The following is a 26,476-nucleotide window of genomic DNA, read 5'->3' as shown; positions in this document are numbered from 1 at the left end:
TGTAATTCACAGTCCTAATCACAATTGCACGTACCACAAGATATTGACATCAGTATATAATGCACTTGTTCATCAACACAGTAAACACTTATTTACTGTTTAATTTTAAGGCAACATGCAGGTGTAATGGTATTATGATAATGTGACAATGATATGTTCATCAGCAACATTGTAGTGCATGTCTTTAGCCCTCTGTTTTTCAAAGCTCATCTGCAGCTCTCTCTCTCTCTCGTTTTCTCCTTTAGCATTCACAGGGTGATTAGGGATATAATGCTCACGTTAAAAATCCCCCCAAAATTAAAGCATAACACCATTTGGTTAGGTATCAAAATCACTGTCACAGATAGGAAAGAAAGAAATTGAAAAATGGCAAATGCATGTTTTTACCATATTATGGGAGTTGTTTCCCCAATTCTCATGAATTTGTCAGGCTGGGACACTTGAAAATACCACGAGAAGGGATCTAAAGAATATCATCCACTTTTGTGCCCTTATGGAAATAAAAAAGTTCTCTACATTTAATATATCATCTTTGATGATTACTGTATCTAAGCATTATTTTTTCCTGTCCATCTGTAAGTTCCAGATCATCTAATTTTGTTCACAGTACTTCAAATATATAGGAGCAGTTTCTTTCCTTCTTTGTCTTGGATTTTTTTTTTCTTTTTATGTACCAGGGATTGAACCCAGGACTGCCAAACCAGTGAACCACATCCTCAGTCCTTTTTTTAAAAATTTTGATACAGGGTCTTGCTGAGTTGTTTAGGGCCTTGCTAACTTGCTGAGGCTGGCCTTGAACTTGTGATCCTCCTCAACCTCCCAAAGAGAGAGCCACTAGAAGCAGTTTCTAAAACAGTGGGTACATCAGAAAGCCAATTTAGCAGGTGGTGAGACAGGATGGGATGGGCTGGGATAGGCTAGGCTGGAATTGAGTAGAAAATATTAGAATGCATCTATAATACAGGTATATATGATATTGGTATTATACAAAGAAACTTTTGTTTCAAAAATATGTATGTGGAAATAATCATAATTTATAATTGTTTCATTACTATAGGTCGCAGTTCACAGTTGGAGAAACTCTAGTCTAGGAAAACAAGTTCAAGTTCTTAATTCAGACTGGGTCAGTTTCCAAGCTATGTTATTCCTGGCTTTGTGTACTTCAGTAAACTAATCTCTCAGAACCCTCAGATTGCTGATGTGAAATAAGGATGATATTCTCAACCTTTATAAAACTGTTGTAAATTATCAATTTTTAAATAAATTAATGTATGAAATACCTATTGGAGTTCCTAACACTTAAGTGTGTATAAAAATTAATATTACTTTACATTGTAGTCCCTCAGGAAATGTTAGTGGAATATAACAAATGAATTATTTTAGCATTTCAATTAAATATTGGGAAAAAGAATACAGAAAAATCCAGTCCATTGAGAACAGTTTCAATTCTATGCCAGCTATCTGATTCAATTGGAAGTGTATCTAAATTGCAAAGGAATTCCATGATTCGGGTCAAAGAAATTATGAATTTCTGCCTCTCCAAATTTAAACTTTATGCTATGTGTTCATTCTTGAATGACTTGCAACAACATGAGGAAGTTGTATCCAAAACATTATATGAAATTTATATTCCTTTTTGTTTTTATTGCAAACATTACAGGCAGGGTAAAGACAAGTTTAAAGCACACACGTGCATGTATGTTTGCACACGCGCACACACACACTCTCACACACAGAGCCAGACTTTTTCAGGCCATCTGGAATTGAGGACATTAAATAAGTCCAGCATCCACTTGGAAGTAACTTTACTACAAAACTGGTTGGATGGGTAACACTTCTATAATTGATGCCAAAGAAAAAAAAAAACAAATTCTCAAGATATAAAACTGAATGACAGAAAGTGGCGGTGGGAAACACAAGACAAAGGAAAGAGTAAGAAAAAAAAAAAGACAGGTTAATTTTTTATTCATTTTTTTTTCATTCAAGAAATACAAAGTATTTATTAAATCCCTATTTCGTGTTAGGCATTATTGTTCTTGCACGAGGGCTACGCCAGTTCCAAAATAAAGTCTCTGCCTCCATGAAGTCTGTGTCCTAATGAGGGGAGACACACTATAAGCAACTCATCAAACACCTTGTCGGTTCGTAACAGTGCTTTGGAGGAAGCAGGATGCAGAGAAAAGTAATGTGGAAGGGGGCATAAATGCTGTTTATACTGGGTAGTCCAGGACAACCTTTCTGAGAAAGTGACAGTTGAGCACAAATCTGAAGATGGAAGATAAAGAGCCACACAGGGATCTGGAGCTGAACTGCCTAAGTGTGAGAGCTCTGAGTGCTTAAGGCAGCACCCAGTTGCACTCAGCATGCCCAAGTCCAGTCCAAAGGACTGGGTGACAGACAGGAATTGCAGTGAGGGGCGCCACAGTTTCTTGTGAGCCATGAAAAGCATTTTGCTTTTACTCTGAGGAAGATGAGAGACTACTAGAAGGTTCTGAGCAGAGGAAACACCAAGATATGACTTCTAAAATCTCAAGCAGCCTGCTGGCTTTGGAATATACCAGGGCTCCAATTTCTCCACATTCTCCCCATGTGTGTCTTTTTTAAAATAGCTATTCTAACAGTTGTAAAGTACTATCTCATTGTGATTTTGATTAGTGTTTTCCTGGTGATTGGTGACAGTGGACACTTTTTCATATACCTTTCGTTCACTTGCATGTCTTCTTTAGAGAAATGTCTATGCTAGTCTTTAGCCCACTTTTTAATTGGGTTATTCATTTTATTACTATTGAGGTGTAAGAGTACCTTATATATTCTAGTAATGAACCCCTTATCAGATATATAGCATGCAAATATTGTCTTCCATTCTGTAAGCTGCCTTCTTACTCTGTTGATAGTTTCCTTTGCTGAGGAGAAGTTTTTCAGTTTGTTGTATGCTATTGGTAGAAACACAAAGTGGAGCAACTGCTATGGAAAGGAATCTAGAATTTCCTCAAAACATTGAAAATAAAAACACCATATGGTCCAGCAATCCCACTTCTGGGTATTTATCTAAAAGAATTGAGAATCTAAGTGTCCATCAACAGTGAATGGATTACAAAAAAAAAAAAAAAAAAATAGGTACCTACATGCAATGGAGTATTATTCAGCCTTTAAAAATGAGAAAATCCTACCACATGCAACAACATGGATGAAACACAAAAACAGTATGTTGAGTGAAATATCTCAGTCACAGAAAGACAAATCTCTACGATTCCACTTAAATGAAGTCTCTAAACAGTCAAATAGAAACAATGAACAAAAGGTGGTTTAGGGTCTAGGAAGGGGGAGGGAGTATCGGGGATTGATAATCAAATTCAGTTATGCAAGAAGAATAATTTCTAGACATTTTCTGTACAACCTTGAACCCAGAATAATAATACTATATTGGACACTTAAAAATATCTGTTATAAGGGTAGGCTTCCTGTTAAGTGTTTGTACCAAAATAAAACAAAATATTGGAAGAAAGAAAAAGAAAAAAGAAGGAAGGAAATGTAGCCAGTCTTGGTTGGATCAGAGGGGGGAATTTAAAGAAAAACAAAGAGATCAACTAAATTTATTACACATTGGAGACCAGGATCAGCAGAATAACAGACAGGAGCAGACAGGACTTGAGGACAGATTCATTGTGGGAAGGTAGAGGTAAGAGGAGTCAAGGAAGACTTCTTGACTTGATATAGATAAAAGGTGAGATTCTAAAACAGATAAATGAGTAAATAAGTTGATAAGTAAATAAATAAGATAAGCAAGCCAGGAGACATAATGTACAAATGTTTGCATTTAGAGGACTCAGAATAGATCTTCTTCTGCTAATGACTAACAATTGGCTGCCAGTTGAGGAGTGGGTGGCTAGGCAAGGTGCTCCACGAATAAGACGAGGGTACAGGTATGAATAAGCAGCCAGACTTCTTTAAGGGCTCATTTTACATGAATTCTGGAATAGGAAAAACAGAACCTTCAATTTGAAATAATCATTCAGTCATTAGAGGCAAAGCATATTAGGATGTTGTTGTACTGCCAACAATTGGTTGTTACTCTCCAGCCAGTTAATACCAGCCAGGCAATGAAGGTAATTTATCCAAGGATCAAAGAGTTGAGCTCCTACCGAGAAGCAAGTGCATGCTTCGCCAATATTTCATCATTCGGAGGTACTTTCCTTCTTTTCCTAATATGAAAGCTATAAAAGGGGAGAAAAACAGCCGCTGAAAGTGCTATTGTTAAGACCAAAAACTAATTAGTCATTGCTTCTCAAAGTGTTATGTGAAATGTCTCCAGAAATAATGGTCTGCTTTCTCAGATTTTATAGGTTTGCTGAGTCTAGTGTTCTCTGGAATTTCCTGTTTCCCTTGCTAGGGAAGACTGAGTAAACTTTACAAGTCATCTTGAATAACACAAACCTTTCAATAAAGGCAATCATTTGTGGATTCATAAAGTATACAACTAGACTTGAAATAAGGATGAGAGGGGTAAATAAAAGTGATTTTGAAATTGTGTATGTGAGTCTGACTAAATTGTTGACAATTATACGCCTGAGGTAGTCATTCTCTTTGAAGATGCTGATTGAAAATTTCACATTTCCTCTCAGCGTACTAATATTTCAGAAAAATTATGGTTTAATATGGATACCCAACATCATTAATATTTGTAAATAATATGAGCCAATTCAATTGCAAATCATATAGATACTCCTGGATAAAAGCTGCTACTTAATATTAGGTGTCCTTGTCATTGTACTTTACTACATTAAGTATTTCTTACTAAGATTAAAAAAAGTATTAGTTTTTGTGGAAATACTGCCAATTTATGGTTCTTAAATTGGTTCTTAAAGGGAGAAAAAAACGAAAAATTACTTTCATACAATATTCACCTTCAGAAGTTCCCATGCACAAAAGATAATAAATATAAGCCACTGAGATTTTTCTTTTAAAGCTCTTGATATATGTTGTAGATCCATCGATTCCCTGGAATTACTCCACCTTATTTGTTGTAGTATGTGTCTTATAATTATGCCTGATTTATTCCGAAGACACACTGAACCCAAAATCAGATGCAAATCATTATTAGTCTGCTTTTCTGCAGTTGTGTATCCACATACTGTTGTGCTAATATATGGATGGAATCGATTCCCCATTGAGTGTCAGCAACTACTCAGTCATGTCCAAATGAAAACAAATCTTTCTTCTGTTGTATCCTCCCAATGTTGAGAATATATGCTGGCTTGATAGAAGTTAAGTTGGGCTTGAGTTTATCACAAGGGATATAATAACTGAAATATATGACAGATCTCTTAAAAGACATGATGATCTCATCTACCTGCACAGATTCCCAAAGACTGTGTTAAAGGGACTCAAAATTAATTTGAAAAAAGAGCCTAAACCTTGGTGGAGCTAACAGGGAGAAATTTCCTCTCAATATATTCTAAAAATGTAATGTACAATGAGTTTTTCAATGTTAACTCCCCAGAAACACAACCCACATGGCACTCTCTGCTTCCTGCCAAAGCACTGATAATTTAGTGTTAACTGGAGAAGGAAGATCCTCCTCTGGAACTACGTGTAAGACTCTGTTAAATGCTAAAATATGCCAGTGACTTCATACACTGTAATATTTTGAAATCCCCAAATTCAAATTAGTTGACAAGCCTCATCAGAGGAAAATCAGAAAGTAGCTCTCTCCCTAACATGTGTCACCTGCTTACTCAGTTATGAATGGGGGAACATGTCATGCCACCCTTGGTGCTGCATTTTTCTATTTCATGGTAACATGAGTACTTGCTGGTTAATCTTAGCTCTTATCTGACTTTCAAAATAGAGTCACTATAATACATCTCAGATGCAAACTAGCATTTTCCAACTATTTTTATATCTGTTTGAACAAAATTATCTGCAACAAAATTGCTAGTAATAATTTTGCATTTTTTTTGAAAACTTTTAACTTAACTTACTTGGATGTAACCATGTGAGCTATCTACAAGTTTCTGTCCAATTGATTTTGGTAAAAGCCAAGGTTCAACATTATGAAGGCTATTTCATGATGAGAAAAGAAGTGGTCTACTATACCTGGAGATTGAATTCAAAAATCAAGTATTTCCATAAACGTCTCTTAGGTAAAACACAAATATCTTTGCTAAAAATACATGTTCTAACAGGGTAAATTAAATACATAATATTAGAACAGTCTAAACAAGATAATCATGAAATATAATTATATTGCTATTGTTTCATTTAAATATTAAATGCTAATGGAGGGGGAAATATCTCATGAGATTTTTTGATGATAATATTATAAAAGTCACAAAGTAATGTCATATCCATAAAGGCAAAATTTCTTAGCTTATAAGAAATGCTGTCATTATAAAGAAGTAGGAAAAAAAAGAATTCTGAAAAGTGAAAACTTCATGCAAACACTAGGCACCAGTGAACATAAAACATAAAACCTCTAGAATTTATATCAAACTTTGATTTTGTTCTCCAAGTATTTAGATAAGAAAATAATATTATTATTGCTCTTGCTAATATAAGATCTCATTACAATAATTAAATCCAAAATTGAAGAAGGCTATATCTCCCTGAACTATTTTAAAACAATTTTACATGAGAAACTTAATTATTATGTAGAAGGAATGTAGGGGAAGAAAATCCTACTACATTCCAATAAAATACACCAGAAATTATATTATGTGATATATATAAGAATTTTACTTAACTTCATACTAATCTGATGAATAAAATATAATTATTCTCATTATATAAATGAGGAGAATGAAGCCTGAATAATTTCAGTAACTTACCCAAATGTCCACATTCAATAAGAGGATAGATTTTTATTCGAACTCAAATCCATCTGTCTTCAGATTCTTTTCAACAAAGCATGGTATAGAGAATACTTTCAAAATAAATCAGTTGAGTGTGAATCAATTAAAGGTGAACATGTAAAAACTGTCTGACTTGTAGAACAAGGGAAGCTCTTTATTATTAGATCAAAAATCAAAAATCAATAACATGGAGCTGGTATGGTGACACATGTCTGTAATTCCAGCAACTGGGGAGGCTGAGGCAGGAGGATCACAAGTTCATGGTCAGCCTCAGCAATTTAGTGAGATCTTGTCTAAAAAAAAAAAAAAACTTTAAAAGGGCTGGGGATGTCTCAGTGCCCCTGGATTCAATTCCCAGAATGAAAAATAATAAGAAGAATAACAATAACAATAAAAACATGGAGTATCACAACTCCAAATCAAGGAAACATGAGCTCATATTGAGAAAGAATGAATTCAAAATTATGCACAATATTTATAGGCTATACATCTAAAAAGGACCTTTACAATTAAGAAACTGAGCTTTCTTATTATATTCAATGTTATATTTGTAAGAGGAGTGCTCTGGTCTCCAAATATAGCACCCAACAATTCCTTCCCTCCATGTAAATGAACACAATTCCTCCCAACAAAATTTGGAGACCATTCTCCTTCCCTCTGAATCTGGGCTGACCATGTGACTTGTTTTGCACCACACAATGTCGTGTAAGTTGTACTGTTCACTCCAAGTCAAACTTTTTAAACAGATCTAGCCTTCTGCTATCACTACCTCAAGAGTAATTCTCCTTGTATGAAGCTTGTGATTATGAATGACAGAAGGCCATGTGGAGAATGGCCCTGAGGAACTAAAAGCCACCTTGGACTTGCAATCTTCATTCTCAGCTAAGAGCACACACAAACCATTCTGCCAAGTACTCTCCAAAATGCAAAACCATGAGCAAAAAATTTAAGTCACTCCATACCCACTCTTAGGAAATGAAAGTGGTAAATTAGCTCTTTTCATTTAAGGCATTGCTAGCACCCTCTAACATTTTCTGAATGAAAACCTCTCTTGATGGGTTATCTAGTACGTAAAAGCTATACTCTCATATTGCTGTCAAAGAAGAAATGAACAAGGATTACTCATTTTCTAAATGTATAAATGAATACTTCTGTGGTACAAATAAAGCACCACCAATACACACAAAAAGTGAAAAAAAACAAGAATCATTTTTTGAAGTATTTTTTTCTGTGAAAGCAGTGAAGTTTTAAACATCCATCAAAATAATCAATGTAGTTTTTGAAATTAAAGCAAAAAAAAAAAAAAAAAACCTGTTCTGAATAAACGGCACTGTTCCAGGTAATTGGATTGTAAAAACAAAAACAAGTATTAATAAAATCTGCTAGTTTAAACCTGTTATATGTTTAGTAAAGTGCATCTCAATTACCCAATAGCAGCCTGCCATAAAGTGACTTTTGATAGAAAACTGATGTATTTGTAGGTATTAGCTCCATAGAACTCTTTTTGCATAACACTTTGGGGGCATATGCAGGACTATGAGATTTTTTTAAGTTTTAAGACTTAAGTGTAGAGAAGCAGCAAAATTATTAACATAAGATAGGAAATGAGTCTAGACGGGAAAAAAATAACATTCAGTCCAACCAATTCTAAGATCAGTGATGTGTGTCTGTGTGTGTGTGTGTGTGTGTGTGTGTGTGTGTGTGCGCGCGCGCAAGCTAATGACAGGTTTGGCTGTGGCCTGCTGCTACTTTTTTCTCTCTTCAAGCCCAAACCCCACAGTGATTCCTTCCTTTCCCATGACCTATTGCCAGACTTCTGCTTTCTTTCCCCACAGGCCTGCCTTCCTCGTCCTTTGAAGATTCTGTTTTATAAAACCAGTGCCTCCTGCTCGCCTATCAGAGTGCTCTTCTGAGACCACCGCCAGCAGCCCACTGAAGGAAAGTGAACCGTGCAGTAGATTCAGATTTTCCTCCTGTGTATATGTTTATACTCTATTTATCATTTGCCTTTGCATTCTCTACCCAGCCTGTCTCGCCTGACAATATAAAATCTCTTGTTGCTATTGCTGGGCTGATTATGAGTTGCCAATGATTCTCCTTTCAAGTCCTTTCTGCCTAATGATTACTGCTCTGTGTTTTCTTTACTAAAATGGTACAGGTATGGAAAAAAAGCCACGAGACAGTGGGAAATTGAGAAGAATGGGAGGTGTTGATAGCATTTTTCCTCACCATTTTATTGTCCACTAGAAGATCAATGCTACAAAAGAAAGTCTTTAGCGTACTTGGAGAAAGAATAAACTAGAACTAAGGCATTAACTTCCAGATGTAACATGTGTCCTGTTCCCATCACCTGAGAAAATAAGTGGCATAAAAAACGATAAGATTCACCTTTAGATATAGTGAGAAAATGCAAGGATCTGCAGTATCTCCTAAAAATAGATTCCAACAGAGAATCACATAATGTCAATAACAGAGAAATAGGATCAGGGGATTAAAGATACACCCAGATCAAGAGCCACCACCACCAATCCTTGTTGGGGTTGGTCCAGGGCTCAACCACCATGAAAAATAACAAGCAGCCTTTCAAGATTTAGTGCTGTCCTTACAAGAGACTGTTTTCACTCAAGGTCCTCATTAATCTTGTGCATTCACCCCGAGTCGAATCACGTGGCGAGCTAAGGTTAAGAGTCTGTTCTTGGGGAGCTAAATGCTTACTTGTGAGGTAAACTCACTCATCCGTGACACTGAGCTACCAAGAGGGCAGTGAAAGAAATAATTTAGGAAATTATGTCCTGGAAGTTTCCCCTTATGAACATGGGAATCTGTCTCCCAGTTTCAAAGTAACCACATTTGGGAAACAGTTCTCTGTCTTTCCAGACATAAAAAGAATTGCATGTCTTCCTTCCTTCCTTCTTTCCTTCCTTCCTTCCTTCCTTCTTTCCTTCCTTCCTTTCTTCCTCCCTCCCTCCCTCTTTTGTTTTTTAGAGACAATATATTTGCACATTTTTTTTAAAAAGTAAGTTTTGAGATGAAAGATATTTAGGAAATTGTTTTGCAATTTACCTGTTTGTTCAGTAACTACTTTTAAATGAAATCATTTTGTAAAATTATTCTAAATATGAAATTTCTTGAAGACATTACAGAATCCGTTAGCTAAAGACAATATTTGCATAGTTGCTGAACAGTGTAATTCTCATTAAGGATGTGAAGGATAAGGAAGGGTATGAATAGTAAAAGTGCAAGCAAATCAAGGGGCAAGTCCAGAGCAGAGGATGTAAGCATATCCAGGTCTTCATCATAGCTATGTCTTTGCACTAGCTGTTATCTCCATCTGAAATATCCATGCATAAGATCTTCCCCTGGCGGCCTGCTTCTCATGTGGGAATGAACTTCTATGTCACCTCAGTGGTGGGGCCACTCTTGACCACACCATGTACAGCCAGCTTCCGGCACACTTCATTGTTTCCCTGTTTTACTTTCTTCTGAGCTGTATCACTACCTGGTATGTTCTTGTCCATTTTATTCATCTTTTACACAAAAGCCCCCCCCCCCAATTAAAACACAAGCTCTAAAAGAGCAAGAATCTTCTTTTCACCGGAGTCCCCATGATCACCCCGGATCCACATGACTGTCTGGAAGAGATGGGTTATAATATCAATTTGTAGAATCAGTGAAAAAAGCAAATAAATAAATGAGTGCTTTCAGCAGAACTTACTTATACCCTGCAGCATGAATTTTATGAGTTATTGGTATGAACAATCTTTATCAAACAGACACTGAAATGTCACCAATACAAGGCTGTAACAGAAACTATAAAGAGAACAGGTACCCTATTCATTGTTGGAGTATTACACCAGAACCTACACTTCAAACCCAGTGTGACTTACTAAGTTTTACTGTTACAGATGAGGTGAGCACACTAAACTTTGATATTGTTGGCACCACCCATCACAAAAGGTAACACGAGAAGTCAGTGATTTCTGCAAAGAAAATAACAGCAGGAAGTACACCTATTCTTGGGCTTGAAATTCAGACTTCATGTCAACAGTCTAGAAAGATAAATAAATCATCCTGGGTAATCAGATAGTGTGCTTGTCCCAAGTGCAGGAAAACTACATTTAGGAAGAGAATGTTTGTTCCTGCCCAGCCCCACAAACAACTCCAGCAATTTATCTAATCTCAGTGGTTTATGAGTTTTGTTTATCTCATCTAGGTCCATTCCTCAGTCTCAAACATTTCTGTAGAACAGCAGAGCTTTTTGGTTTTACAAAATGAGACTGTTCTCACAGTGTCTGTGCCCGAGGCTGTAATCTGCAGGTGCTGGCCTCCAAGATTCATGGGCAGCCATCGCTAGAAAGCTGCGCCCTTCCCAAAGTGCAGGAAATAGGCTGTGAGAACTTTTCACAGTCATGGTGCATGCTTGTAATTTTTAATGAACCTACCCACTGACATATCCTTGCAGCTATTTGCACAAAGAAACCAGAACAGTTTTATAAAAATGGTAATATTTTTAGGAGATTTAGTGAAAGAAAAGATTTATTTTTAAAAAAAATAGGTCACATTTCTTGTGGAATGTCTGTTTCCTTTGGTTTCCAACTCTTCAAAGGTCTAAAAGGCCTATTTCAACAAGAGTGTAATTTATCATTCTCCTTTTTAAATAAAAGCTCTGAATAATAACAGGAGTGATAAATAGTGCACAGAATAGAGTCGTTTCTCTGCTTTGGTGATTCTGAGTGTGTCTGCAGAGGAACAGTGCCACTATTAGAAAAAAAAATTAAAATCTCATCCTCTCACTTGGAGGCAGCGAAGCACAGTCTTTGACACCCTGGGGTCTCATCTAGAGCTTCACCTTCACTGTGACACCTTGAGCAGTTATTGAACTCTTTAAGACTCAATTTCTTCATTTAAAAAAATAAGAATAATAATGGGCACCTTGAACACTATTGTAAAAAATAAAAGATATACTTCTTTGTACATTAATTATTAACCCATTCATTATCATCATAAGGCAATTTTCTCACTAGCCATATACTTATAACAAAGAGGGCAAGGACCAAGTTAATTCCTGTTTTCTTGTCATACAGAAACAATATTAGGAACTTATCAAATTAAAAAAAAAATCCACCTCCTAGTACTGCTTTGAAGTATTGGAGCAAGGGTTCAGTTGCATATCTATTATGGAGAAAAGGAAGAAACTGGCCATTCAGATGTGTCCATTGTCCATGTTGTATGAGTTGTATAGGTCAGAATACACTATCCCCTAAATAAAGATACTCAGAAAGAGAAACATTTTCTGTTTTCCTAAATAAAATCTATTGTTAATCAATCTCTGAATAAAAAGTAGGTAAGGATGTGCTCAGTTCAGCAGCACATATTCTAAAATTGGAATGATACAGAGAAGATTAGCATGGCCCCATGCAAGGATGACATGTAAATTCATGAAGCATTCCATATTTAAAAAAAAAAAAACATATGTAAGGCTAAAAGTACCTGTGATTAGCCAATTGTCTCCAAACTACTGAAGCACAGAACACTAAAACAAAAATATTTAGAGGAAATCAACACAACATGAACCATCCTTCTATACTTTTGTCAGGTAATGACTTTTTTAAAAGAAACTGTTTAGTTGTAGATGGACACAATACCTTTATTTTGCTTATTTGTTTTTATGTGGTACTGAGGATAGAACCCAGTGCCTCTCAGGTGCTAGGCAAATGTTCTACTACTGAGCCACAGGCTTATCAGGTAATGATTTTTAAAACAAAATCAAAACCTTACCATCCTTCAATCATCATAATAAATTTAATAAAGCATGAAACTCCATCACTAATAATGTATGAAGGACAAAGGCATAAAATAAAGAAAGTCTTACAAATGGTATGAATTCATTTTGTGTACATTCCTTAAAGATAATTACTCATACAGAGACACAACTTTGGGAACCACCTAATTATAATCTATTGCATTGCCTATGAATATTTCATATTTTTACTATCTCATTGAAGAAAAACTTAAATGCATGTGTGTCCACAGTTTTTGTTGTTGTTGTTGTTTGTATGCTTTTCCTATTTTTAAAAATGAGTAAGTTTTTATTTTCTGAAAAGAAAAAACTTAAGTATTAAGATGTATTCAATAGTGAACGTACTACCACCTATTCTGAATTTTACTCTCTGAGGACAGCACTTCAGGATGCAGTCTCAAAGTCTTCCCACTTCCACTCTGTACCAAATATCAAGGAACTCCAGCTTTCGACCTATTTGAAGTAACAAGAACTGAGTTTGCCTTTCTGACTAAAACAACTGGAACTCTGAAACAAACAAAGCAAAGCCAAAATAATGGTTTTCAAGATTCTGGACTTGAGAAAATAAAGGCTAATAATCCTGAGAAATGAAGAGCAAAGTTTTTGCACTTCTGGGGTAGCATAGGGAGGTGGAGCCCAGGAGGAGCCTGATGGACTCCCACACTGGAGAGGAGAGAGCTAGGATGCCAAGGAGAATGAAACAGAGTGTTCTTCACAGATTACCAGAGAGAAGAGGGCAGAGGGCAGACTTTGAAAATCTGCAGGGGGTTTCCATTAACTATTTGGCAGCAGAGAAATTAACATGTACAAGTAAGGGAACTAAGGCCAGGAAAGAAACACCTAACAGACCTGGTAGTAACAGTGATGAGCAGTCACCAGAAGAACACCTGTTCCTACCAGCCTGACTACAAAAGTTTATAAAATTAAGTGCATTCATTAGGGTATCCAGAAGGGTGTTGTCTCAGTACTGGGAAGTAAGTAGTCCAAAGTTAAATATTTCTCTAGTCCTAATAATAACAAATCTTAAGAGCAACACCCAAGAAGACAAATACTTTCACCAATAAATTAATTGCACTGAGAAAAAAGCAGGACTTACAGTAGTACATAAGTATTTAGCAACCAATAAGTTAAAATTCACAATGACTAATTTTCAATTAAAAAATTATCTGGCATTCAAAAAATATGACCAAAGTGAGGAGAAAAAGCAGTCAGCCTAAAATGAACTAGCACTGAAACAGATGCTAAAATGAGCAGGCAAGAACATTAAGACAGTCATTAAAAATGTAATCATTTGTTCAAAACGTAAGTGGAAATATCAAAGATACAAAAACAATAGAAATTGGGCTCTAGAAGTGAAAACTACATTGTGTAAGATGAAACATGAATAGGATGGGCTAAAATAACAGAGAAGGCAATGCCAAAGAAAGATTAGTAAACTTGAAGAGAGAAAGAAATTACTCAAAAGATAATACAGAGGGAAACGGTATTAATGAACTGTGGGATAATGGGAGGAGAGAAGAAAAATATTTAAAGGAAATTAATTCCATGATATATATAAATCCACAGGTCCAAGGTTCACTGGGAAATGAAACTCAAGCACAGAAAACATAAAACTATATCAAAATATATCATAATCAAACTGTTCAAAACATATAATAAAGAGAAAATACTTAAATTTGGAGTAAAAATACAAATAATATACAGAATAACAACTAAGAGTGACAGCAAATATACCATAAGAAACAATATGGGCAAAAAGATAGAGAATAAACTTATTTAAAGTGTTGGAAAGTTATTTAAAATAAAAAAACCCACACAGGTAGCATCATTACAGATTATGTAACTATTACAAGGAAAATAAACACAATATGATCAGCCTTTTCAAATTAGTTGAACAGCCTAAAGGAAATGAACAAGTTCCTTGAAAAACACTATCAATTTCACTGGAGAAAAAAATAAATAACCTGAATATCCCTGTATCTATAATAGACATTGAACATTTGTTTTAAAATCTTCCCACAAAAGAAAACTAGAATGCTTCACTTGATAATTCTATCAAACATTTTAAAAACCAAATATCAGTTCCACATAGCTCTTCTAGAAAAACAAAGAATACATAATATTATCCTATATGGCATTATTCTGATACTACATCCTATCTAGGATGCAACAAGAAAACTACAGAGTAATATCTCTCGTAACATGGATATGAACGGTCTAAATAAAAATTAAACAAATCAAATGCAAAAGTAAGTAAAAAGCTAATACATCATGTCTAAGTGGGGTTTATCCCCAGAATTCTTAAGTAGTTTGAAAATTTGAAAAGCAATCAATGCGATTCTCCATATTAACAAATTAAACAAAAAAGTCAAGAACTTATTAAAGATATAACAATAATTTTCCACAATTTGAAATCCATAAAACACTTGAAATCCATAAAACATATGTAGATTCTTTGAGTTATTCCAGAATTGAAACTTTATATGATCTTTAAAAGGAATATGTTTGCAAAACTTAAAGTGAACTTAGGTGCTAGAAAAGTTTGATACTACATAATAACTTTCTTGTATCTTGTTTCCAGACATTTCTCAACACACACACACACACACACACACACACACACACACAGTCACACAGTCACACACACACACAGTCACACACACACACAGTCACACACACACACACACACACACACACACACACAATGTTTAGAAAGAAAAGATGAGCAAAGCCTGGAATCAAGTAAATTCTCCCTCTCATCACTATTATGAAAATGAAATAAACCCCTAAAGATAAATATGGTAGAGTGTAGCTCAGTATGAAAACCTGAAGTGCTTTACTAATCCTTCATCCAACTGTTGGGAGCTAGGTGCCTCATATGCTACTAAGCAGAGTTGTAAGGGCACTGCTAACTGGGTGTGGAGCCCGAGATTCTTGGGGGCTGCTGAAATAAAAGGGGAACAGTGCATAGGCAGTGGTTACTTATTGGCCAATGTGGAAATATTTCAATATTTTAAAATATTTTTTTTAAAACTGACACAATTAGATATGAATTCCCTGAATATTGACCCATGGACATTGTAGTTTAAACAGAAAACATATACACTTCAAGCAAATGAGAACTATGCCTCAGTCTGGTAGTATCATGTTCTAAGAAAGAACTCCTTTAGAAACTCGGGAAGAGCAATGTAGCAAGAGTCAGGAGATTAAGTTTTTGACCAATTAGCAGCTGTGTAAACTCTGTCAAGCTGCTTCAAGCCTCTGAGTATCACTTTTCTTATATGTAAAAGGAGGGAAAAAATAGGGGAACCACAGGGAAGAAGGATGAGGACCAGCAAGGTAAGGAGGAAAGGAAGAAGCAGATCATAGAATAAAGATGCAAGGTGATTCTAGGGAAAATACAGAATTAGGACAAAATTTAAGGCATTTCGCATGAAGGTATTGTCTACATTAAGGATGGGGAGAGAAATAAGTTGAGATAAAAGAAACTATCCAATTCAATGACCCTCTGCTTCTCCAATAAATATGAACTCAGCCAGGATAGTCTCCAAAAATAACACATAGCCTTTCCTCTTGATTGAAGTTATATTTTTTTCTCAATCTCTTCCAAGTTTCTTACAATGTTCTTCTTTATGTAGGAGTGACTGTTGATATCCTAATAGTCTGCCTACATAATGTGCTTATTCACTAAAGAACAGACAACTAATGAAAATAGCAAATGCAAAAACCTATGTATCTCAGGGTCATTCCTTTACCTGTAATTTATTTGCCATAAATAGCTAAAAGGAATTTTATGTAACATATATAATTAAAGACACATTACTGAATAATTTAAAATATGAATAAAATATAGAGTGAAAGGTATGTCCTTGTAATTAAACTGAAATAACTTGTTTCCCTCTGCTGAACATGAAATTTAGTTTTCTCTTGGCCATGGCAAAAAAAAAAAAAAAAAAAAAAAAAAAAACCTAGAAGCAAGGAAGGAAGAAGACATATCTCCTATTAAAAACATAAATGTGCTTCTTTCTTACTTTTGTCCTTTAATGGACATTATGTAATATAAGGGTCAAATTCTTCACTACATTGCTAAATACTTGAAGTAAAATAGTTTGGTAACAAAAGAAATCTGAAAGCTCTGCTTTGATCAAATACTTTTCAAATTTTCATGTAAATGCATTTGTAGAGTAAATGTCAATTAACCCTGTCTTTTAAATGTCTAAGTATTTTAATATCTTAGTAGCTGCACTCTAGTTATAGTACCTCAGTTTTAAAACATCATTCATTTCCTTGTAATTTCTTCCCTCTGGCCTTCCAATTTCCTTTTAAGCTGAAGGTTCTCATGTGTGGTCTTGGTCTGAAGTGAGTTTATGAGACTTTCACTTAGATTTCTTTTTATAATAAGCTTAGATGATATTAAAGAAGTATCAAATATTAAAGTATGTTTAGCTTGACACACACATGAATAGCACCTACCACAGAGTTAATCACTATTAACTAATAACACAAATGATAAATACCTTCAGTTTATGCAGCATAAAAATCAACCTTAGTTCAGCACTGATGTATGAGGTGCCATTTTACTCACCTAATTGTGTAAGTATTCAGGCTAGTGATTACCCAGACTCTTCACTATTTCTTCCTCTAAGTGCATGTTTATTTCAAAGATTTTGCCCAGAAAGCACATTTTGTAAAGAATATGGCTACATATGCTTTATAAACAAAGACACATCTCATAAATGGAAAAGACAATATTTTCAAGCTATTAATGGAGTTATAAAGACTGAAAAATTCAAGTATACTTCCTATTAGCCCTATATGGAGGAAAGCTATTAGCATTAGAACTTTTGAATTATCAAGAAGAACACAGATTTTTAACTTGGTGAATCCTTAGGAATTCAGAGATGGACTCATTTATCTGGAACCAAAAATTCTGCTCTTTTTTTTTTTTACAGTTTTTTAAATGAAACTAGAAAATTGGTAGTATACTGTATTTATCACACAATTTCTTCAGATTTTGACAGTTCTCCACTTCCTCTTGTCTCACCTTCCTTTTGTGATATCCTTGTATCAAATGCAATTCACAACTGAAGTATTTATAATAAATTAAATACTATTATTTTTCATTTCTCTCAAATTACAATGAAACCTTCCTTATTTAGTTGGTTAAAGCTAAAGAATGCCTTTAAGAGGAACTTTAGTCAATGTACATTCCTGACTAAGAAGTTTTACAATTTGTTTCTAAAGCTAAATTATGTTTTAATTATTCGGAAAATTAACATATTTTAAAACCTTGAGGTGTGTAACATTTGTTATTGATGTGGTTTAAGTTGTTTCATATTATACTAGTTTCTTAAAGTCCTCAAATGAACACTCTTTCTTATGAAACTTTAAATTATGAAAGAATTATATATATATGCATATACATATATATATGCATTATATATAATAATATATTATAATATATAAGATGCATTGACAACTAAATATATATATGTATATGCATATTTAGTTGTCAATGCATCTTCATTTTATTTATATGTGGTGCTGAGAATCAAATCCACTGCCTCCCACATGCTAGACAAGCTCTCTACCACTGAGCCACAACCCCAGCCCATGAAAGTATTTTTAATCAATACTCTTCATCTACTGAGAACTTGAAAAAGTTAAAGCAATAGTGTAATGAAATGGGTAATTTCTTTTTCGAGTTTTTACTAGATGAAGAGTTTCCATTTGTGGAAAATGTCTTTTCTTCTACTTTGTCAATTTTCATTTCGCAGTTGAATTATGAAAACTGGAGATATGTGTCCTGTTGAATGTGACATACACTTTCAAGTTTTGGGAACACTTGCTTTGTTTTCTGTCAATGTGATGAAGAGAGCAGTCTTTGGAGCAAGTCAGATGTGAATGTGAGTCTTGCAGGGATCTAATGGCCAACAATTTATTCCACCCATTTTCAGGGTCCTCTTATATCAGGGGGTAGTCGTGTCTCCATCAGAGGAGGCCTAGAAGACTAACTGATGAAAGCAAATGATCATCACTAGGCACATGCACAAAGCCAGACAACACAGCTGCAAGCAATCAGGACTACTCTCTACCACAACAGGGAAGCCCTCCTTTTCTGAAACCCTTGCCTCTGCCTCCTCCTCTGACTGTTAATATCTATATTTTAGACTTTTATGTTTATTAATGTTTTATCAGTAAACTCTTTGGTTTGTTTGTTTGTTGTTTGTTTGGTCTAGGAAATAAAGAATTATATGAGACATAACCCCACTGCCTATTTTTAAGTAATTTTTTTTCTCCTAGGCAGGCACCTAGTGAAAGACATATAGAAAACAGGTCCCTAATAAATCCTGTAAACTGACTTGAATCTTTCTGTAAGGTGAGGTCCCCATCAGTATGCCATGCATTGACCAAATAATTCAGCTGGTGGTCCTGGCTTATTAGCTGTTGAGCACCCCCCAAATATGGCAGACATGCCTCTGCTACTGTATTGAGCAGCTTAGCAGCTTTTCACTTTGCAAGAAATGATTTCCAAATACTTCCTTGACTAGATTATAATTCTCTGCACTCCTTTTCTCTTTACATCTTTCCTATAAAATCAAGTTTGTACCTTACAAGCTCAACAAAACAGGGAATCTTTGTCAAGCTTCTATTTACCACATTTTTTTTCTAAGACAATTTGTTTGGTAAGAAAATCATTTGGAATACTTTTGAAATTAAAAAAAAAAGTTAAGACAGATACCTTAATAAATGCCTCTTTTCACAACTTCATATATTTTATCAGGTCAAAAGAATCTATCATTTTTCTTTCCTGAAGCAATATATCCACCACCACCACCACCACCACCCACCTTTTTTTCTTTCTTTATTTAAGTACTGGGGATTGAACTCCGGGGTGCTCCACCACTGAGTTAGCCATTTTGATTTTTAATTTGAGACATAATCTCTCCAAGTTGCCCATGCTAGCCTTGAATTTGTAATTGTCCTGCCTCAACCTCCCAAGTCCTGAGATTGTAAGTGTGCACCACCATGTCCAGGTCTGAAACAATATATTTCTAAAGAAGAAAGTAAAGTAAAGGGAACAAATATTTAAACTTATTGTATGATCTGTCACACAATTAAAATGACTTTTTAAGAAATATCGATTGATTGTTTGATACAACAGGGGCACTTAACTAGTGAGCCACATTCACAGCCCTTTTTATTTTCTATTTTAAGACAGAGATTCACTAAATTACTGAGGCTGGCTTTGAAATTATGATTATACTTCTGCCTTATCCTCCCAAGCTGCTGGAAATACAGGTGTATACTATCACACCCAACTAAAAATGACATTTTTAAAACACCATTAAATTGACTTGTGAGTCCTTACAAAAATATAGTATCTTAGTGTATTATGTATATAACATGTATGTATAGTGTGTGTAATACACCAATGTATATTCATATATAATTGCCATGCTCAGAAAACATTCTTTGTCAAAATAAAGTTTTGTGGCTTCTTGGCAGGCAGAATTTTGCAAAGTTCTTATGATTGATGTCAAAACTAAAATCCCTAATGATGTTGTCTATCTAGCATTCTCTCTTTCTTTCTTTCTCTTTGTGGTACTGGGGATTGAACCCAGAGGCATTTATATCCCTAAATCTCCAGCTCTTTTTATTTTATTTTTTTATATCTTTATTTTATTTTTATGTAAGAGGAAAGGGTCTGGCTAAGTTGCCAAGGCTGACATTGAACCTGTAATCCTCCTGCATCAGCTCTGCCTCCCCAGCTCAGCACCACTTCTTTCTTCATGCTAATGCCGACCAAAGCCTTCCTGCAGTCTGGGTCCTCAACCTCTCCATCATACACCTATCTTGTCTTCAGTCTGTCTGTTACTGCCCCATGAGTCCCACCTTCCTTGATGCTTCCTCATCCTGACCACAGGCAAACCAAGTTAGAAAATAATCATTTCTTTAAAGAATAAATTTGAAGAGAGATTTTTTTCTTTCTTAGCAGAAAGTACAAATGGATTCAGTTCCTTCAAACAAAAACATTACATTTTTACCAAGACAGTGAAGAAACTACAACATAACCTAGCATTCCAAAAGAACAATTTTAGATTATGATTTAGAACTAGGAAAAACAAAAAAAAAATTCCTCCCAAATAGTGGATTAAAAAAAGATTGAATTAGAACTTAAAATAAATACTTTCTATTATTATTTTTCTACCTGTTTCTTAATTCAAACTAATTCATTTCATGATTTCACTGGGTTAAAACCAGCTATAGTCCCAATTACAGTGTTACTTCTAAGATTTGAGGGGAAATGGTTAATTTAGCCAATATTTGAGGGTGGTTTCCCTCTTAAAACCACATGTAAAACATAGGAAAAACATAGCTTCTAAGGAACTACAATCATATCACTTTTTCCAAAATTTTGTTAATTATGTGGTATCACATCACTAGCCACAGTCTGTGTCTTTACATTTCCTGATGAAAAGGCATGCTCAAAAGAGGAAATGTGCTAACATTTAAGTATAACGTAGGTATAATTAAGCAAACACTGTCTTCTGAAGGGAAAATTAAAATGTCAGATTTATACCATTTCATATGGTAGAAGCAACGTCTTATGCAGAGGGCAATTTCCAAGAGTAGGAAGGTGAATGCAGAGGGTACAACTAAACTCAGTTTCAAAGAGGTACCTCTAGGCTAATTATGTTCTTCTATGCTTCTGTCTATAAGCATTACACTTTTCACATTTCTATGAAAAAAAGACCCATAGTTAATGAGATCCATAAAGATTCCTTAATCAGCTTATATTGTGTAAGAGTATTAAAGTCTCCATTTTCACAACAGGCACATGAAATATACACTTTTATGATATATTACTAGCACAGGAACTTACATCTCTCTCCCCTTGAACCACCTGCAAATTTTAATAGTCATGTATCGCCAGGGTACCAGAAACTCATAAAAGTTTAACCTGCCAATTAACAAGTAGGTAAAGCTCCAGCCCTGCACCATAATTCGTTTGCTTCCAAGACAAGTCAGCAAAACCTAGAAAACACTTCCTTGAATTTTTTGCAAGGCAGCTATATTCCAGGACTGTTTCTTTACCAACATCATCAAAAGGGAAAGGCACACAAACAGCTTACCAAGGAACTATATCCCTATATCTTCAGCTCTTTTTATTTTATTTTTTATATAAGATAATCATGTCTGTAGGGAGTGCATAAAGTTAGTGAAATTGTGGAAGTTTAAAAATGGATTTGATTATCTCTAAAAACTTGCTGCTTGAAGAATTTTATTTGAATAGGTTGCTCTTATGTCAAATTGATTTGTGCCTTTTTAAGTGCTGTGATATGGATATATGCCATTTCATTCATTTCAGCAAGAGGCTGCCTTAGAGAATATTACATGTTTATTAGGACAATTTGCTCTTAGGTAAGTAACCAAACCACAAACCCTGCTCCCAAAGGCAGAACTCACAAAATACAGAAATCTAAAGAAACCTCCAAGAAAGAAAAAGGCTCCCAATTCTTTTCTGTTACAATGGCAATGGCTTCTAAGGACATTCCGATAGGATGACTGCAGGCTGTGTAAGTTTCACAAACGGCCCATTAGTGTCAAGGTCCTTGGTCTCAGTCCCAGCCCAGTTAGTCATACTAGGAATTACTACCATATTAAGAAATTGGCTATTTTTCTGAACTTACAGTACCAGGCAGAGCTATTTTATTTTCTAGAGCTTTGTTTATGTGAACTACTTCCTAAGAGGGAAATTAAAAGATTTATGCCAAAAAGTTAGTAGAAGTATTATTATGGTGTCTGATTTTGCTGTAGTTGAGAGAATATATACATACTCAAAGGCAAACAGACAGATACAAGTAAGGAAGTCATTCATTCGTTGATTCCCATTTCACTGAGTGCCTCTACAACTCAGGAACTTTACCCTATAGATAGAATAATTTAACAAAAAAAAAACCTTGCTTTCATGTATCTGAAAATGTACTCAGGAAATCCATTAGGCTGGTTCTTCACTGCTTTCTCACATTTGTAAAATGAATAGTAACTACATTCATTGTGAGCTAACTTTTTGCCAAGTATAATTCTAAGTACTCCGTGTACATCATCTCATTTAATTTTTCCAAAAATGCCATGACACAAACACTACGGAAGTTTGAGTTGCCATCCACCCACAATCGTGGCCAAATCTCAAAATCCACTCTGTTAGAATTGACAACACCTCTTATGACTTTATCATTTCTTTTTTTTTTTTGGTTGTTTTTTTTTTATTGTTGGTCGTTCAAAACATTACATAGTTCCTCATACATCATATTTCACAGTTTGATTCAAATGAGTTATGAACTCCCAATTTTATCCCGTATACAGATTGCTGTATCACATCAGTTACCCTTCCATTGATTGACATATTGCCTTTCTAGTGTCTGATGTATTCTGCTGTCTGTATTATTCTCTACTATCCCCCCTCCCCTCCCCTCCCCTCCCCTTTTCTCTCTCTACCCCTTCTACTGTAAATCACTTCTTCCATTTGAATTATCTTGTCTTACCCCTCCTTTCCTCTTATATGTCATTTTGTATAACCCTGAGGATCGCCTTCCATTTCCATGCGATTCCCCTTCTCGTTTCCTTTCCCTCCCACCTCTCAACCCTGTTAATGAAAATCTTCGTCTCAAGCTCTTCGTCCCTACCCTGTCCTTGTTTCCTCCCCTTATATCAGAGGAGTCATTTGGTATTTGTTTTTTAAAGATTGACTAGCTTCACTTAGCATAATCTGCTCTAATGCCATCCATTTCCCTCCAAATTCTATGATTTTGTCATTTTTAAATGCAGAGTAATACTCCATTGTGTATAAATGCCACATTTTTTTAATCCATTCATCTATTGAAGGGCATCTAGGCTGATTCCACAATCTTGCTATCATGAATTGTGCTGCTATGAACATCGATGTAGCAGTGTCCCTGTAGCATGCTCTTATTAGGGCTTTAGGGAATAGACCGAGAAGGGGAATAGCTGGGTCAAATGGTGGTTCCATTCCCAGCTTTCCAAGAAATCTCCATACTGCTTTCCAAATTGGCTGCACCAATTTGCAGTCCCACCAGCAATGAACAAGAGTGCCCTTTTCCCCACATCCTCTCCAGCACTTATTGTTGTTTGACTTCCTAATGGCTGCCAATCTTACTGGAGTGAGATGGTATCTTAGGGTAGTTTTGATTTGCATTTCTCTGACTGCTAGCGATGGTGAGCATTTTTTCATGTACTTATTGATTGATTGTATGTCCTCTTCTGAGAAGTGTCTGTTCAGGTCCTTTGCCCATTTATTGATTGGGTTACTTGTTGTCTTATTGTCTAATTTTTTGAGTTCTTTATATATTCTGGTTATTAGGGCTCTATCTGAAGTGTGTGGAGTAAAGATTTGTTCCCAGGATGTAGGCTCCCTGTTTATCTCTCTTATTGTTTCTTTTGCTGAGAAAAAACTTTTTAGTTTGAGTAAGTCCCATTTGTTGATTCTAGTTGTTAACTCTTGCGCTATGGGTGTCCTATTGAGGAATTTGGAGCCTGCTCCCACAGTATGTAGATCATAACCAACTTTTTCTTCTATCAGATGCCGTGTCTCTGATTTAATATCAAGCTCCTTGATCCATTTTGAGTTAACTTTTGTGCAAGGCGAGAGATAGGGATTCAGATTCATTTTGATGCAAATGGATTTCCAGTTTTCCCAGCACCATTTGTTGAAGATGCTATCCTTCCTCCATTGCATGCTTTTAGCCCCTTTATCAAATATAAGATAGTTGTAGTTTTGTGGATTGGTTACTGTGTCCTCTATTCTGTACCATTGGTCCACCCGCCTGTTTTGGTACCAGTACCATGCTGTTTTCGTTACTATTGCTCTGTAGTATAGTTTGAAGTCTGGTATCGCTATACCGCCTGATTCACACTTCCTGCTTAGTATTGTTTTTGTTATTCTGGGTCTTTTATTATTCCATATGAATTTCATGATTCTTTTATCTATTTCTACAAGAAATGCAGCTGGGATTTTGATTGGCATTGCATTGAACTTATAGAGAACTTTTGGTAATATCACCATTTTGATGATGTTGGATCTGCCTATCCATGAGCAGGGTATATTTTTCCATCTTCTAAGGTCTTCTTCTATGTCTTTCTTTAGGGTTTCATTTCTATCTGAAAAATCATTTATGATCCAATCTTAAAGGATCTCAACTCAAAGAAATTTTCAGTGGAATTTATATATCTAATAGAAGGAAACACAATCAGATTTTCTTTAAAAACTGGGAAGAGCAGCATCCTTTTCCTTAATAGTCTCTAGAGCACCGTGCCTACTGACATCTGAAAAACAGTTTTGAAGATTTACTACTGTTCTATGGAATTGATGCTTCCAGGTCCTCTAACACTTAACTCATAAATGCTCTGCAAAGTTTCAAGAATCCAAACAATGCAACTGATTAAGTGCCTAGACATACTGGGCTGAAGATTGTGTGTGCAGTGGGGCTGTTTTCTGTCAGAGATCTTGCTTATGAACTGACCAACAACAGATGGCTGGGCACTGACTTTGAATCTTCTATTTCTGTTGATCATTCAGATATTTTTGGATTCCTTGCCTAAATAGATGTGGTCCCACGGTGAGATTTGTTTCTAGTATGAAGCCTCAGAATACGAAGGATAGACAAGATTTTAATGTGCAACATTTTTGTCCCTGGTGAACAACTGATAGCTAGAACAGAGATGTTCAAAGGAACACTTTCTTTGGGCAGAAAAGAAATGATTCTTGGTTCTGAAGAAAAGATGATTAAACAGAACTCAGACTTTTTCTAGAAACATAGCAAAGCACTCAATAAGTAGGTCTATAAAATCTAAAGTTCAAGGGAGTTGATTAATCTTGAATAGGCTGAGAAAGAATTGAAATCTAGAATAAAAGGGAAAAAAGGTCTATTCCCTAAAGACCTAAAAAGAGCATGCTACAGGGACACTGCTACATTGATGTTCATAGCAGCACAATTCACAATAGCAAGACTGTGGAACCAACCTAGATGCCCTTCAATAGACGAATGGATAAAAAAAAAATGTGGCAGTTATACACAATGGAGTATTACTCTGCATTAAAAAATGACAAAATCATAGAATTTGCAGGGAAATGGATGGCATTAGAACAGATTATGCTAAGTGAAGCTAGCCAATCCCTAAAAAACAAATGCCAAATGTTTTCTTTGATATAAGGAGAGTAACTAAGAAAAGAGTTGGGAGGAAGAGCATGAGAAGAAGATTAACATTAAACAGGGGTGAGAGGTGGGAGGGAAAAGGAAAGAGAAGGGAAATTGCATGGAAATGGAAGGAGACCCTCATGGTTATACAAAATTACATACAAGAGGAAGTGAGGGGAAAGGGGGGGGGGGAAACAAGGGGGAGAAATGAATTACAGTAGATGGGGTAGAGAGAGATGATGGGAGCGGAGGGGATGGGGGATAGTAGAGGATAGGAAAGGCAGCAGAATACAACAGACACTAGTATAGCAATATGTAAAACAGTGGATGTGTAACCGATGTGATGCTGCAATCTGTATATGGGGTAAAAATGGGAGTTCATAACCTACTTGAATTAAAGTGTGAAATATGATTTGTCAAGAGCTATGTAATGTTTTGAACAACCAACAATAAAAAATAAAAATAAAAAAGACTTTGGACTCGGGGAAAACTATACAAAATGAGATCAGCAGATCTTTGTATGAAAGACTACTTACCCAAAATGGTCCTATATTTCCTTGTATACTTTAACTACTCATAGATACGTAGTTTCTATAGTCCTATGA

General features: G+C 35.3%; 1 protein-coding gene and 1 non-coding gene across 4 annotated transcripts in view; one reads left to right on the top strand and one right to left on the bottom strand.

The window, feature by feature from the left end:
• Nucleotides 1–26,476, bottom strand: part of Hdac9 (histone deacetylase 9) — a 662,331-nt gene that overhangs the window by 526,299 nt on the left and 109,556 nt on the right. The gene's annotated exons all lie outside the window — the stretch shown is intronic.
• Nucleotides 12,204–12,309, top strand: LOC113196861 (U6 spliceosomal RNA). The gene has a single exon (XR_003302616.1). It is a non-coding gene; the product is annotated as a U6 spliceosomal RNA (small nuclear RNA).

The sequence above is a fragment of the Urocitellus parryii genome, chromosome 3 (assembly GCF_045843805.1).
Source record: "Urocitellus parryii isolate mUroPar1 chromosome 3, mUroPar1.hap1, whole genome shotgun sequence".
Classification (NCBI taxonomy): Eukaryota; Metazoa; Chordata; class Mammalia; order Rodentia; family Sciuridae; genus Urocitellus; species Urocitellus parryii.
The sequence above is the reverse complement of the archived record's forward strand: the minus strand, read 5'-3'. Positions and strand labels throughout refer to the sequence as shown.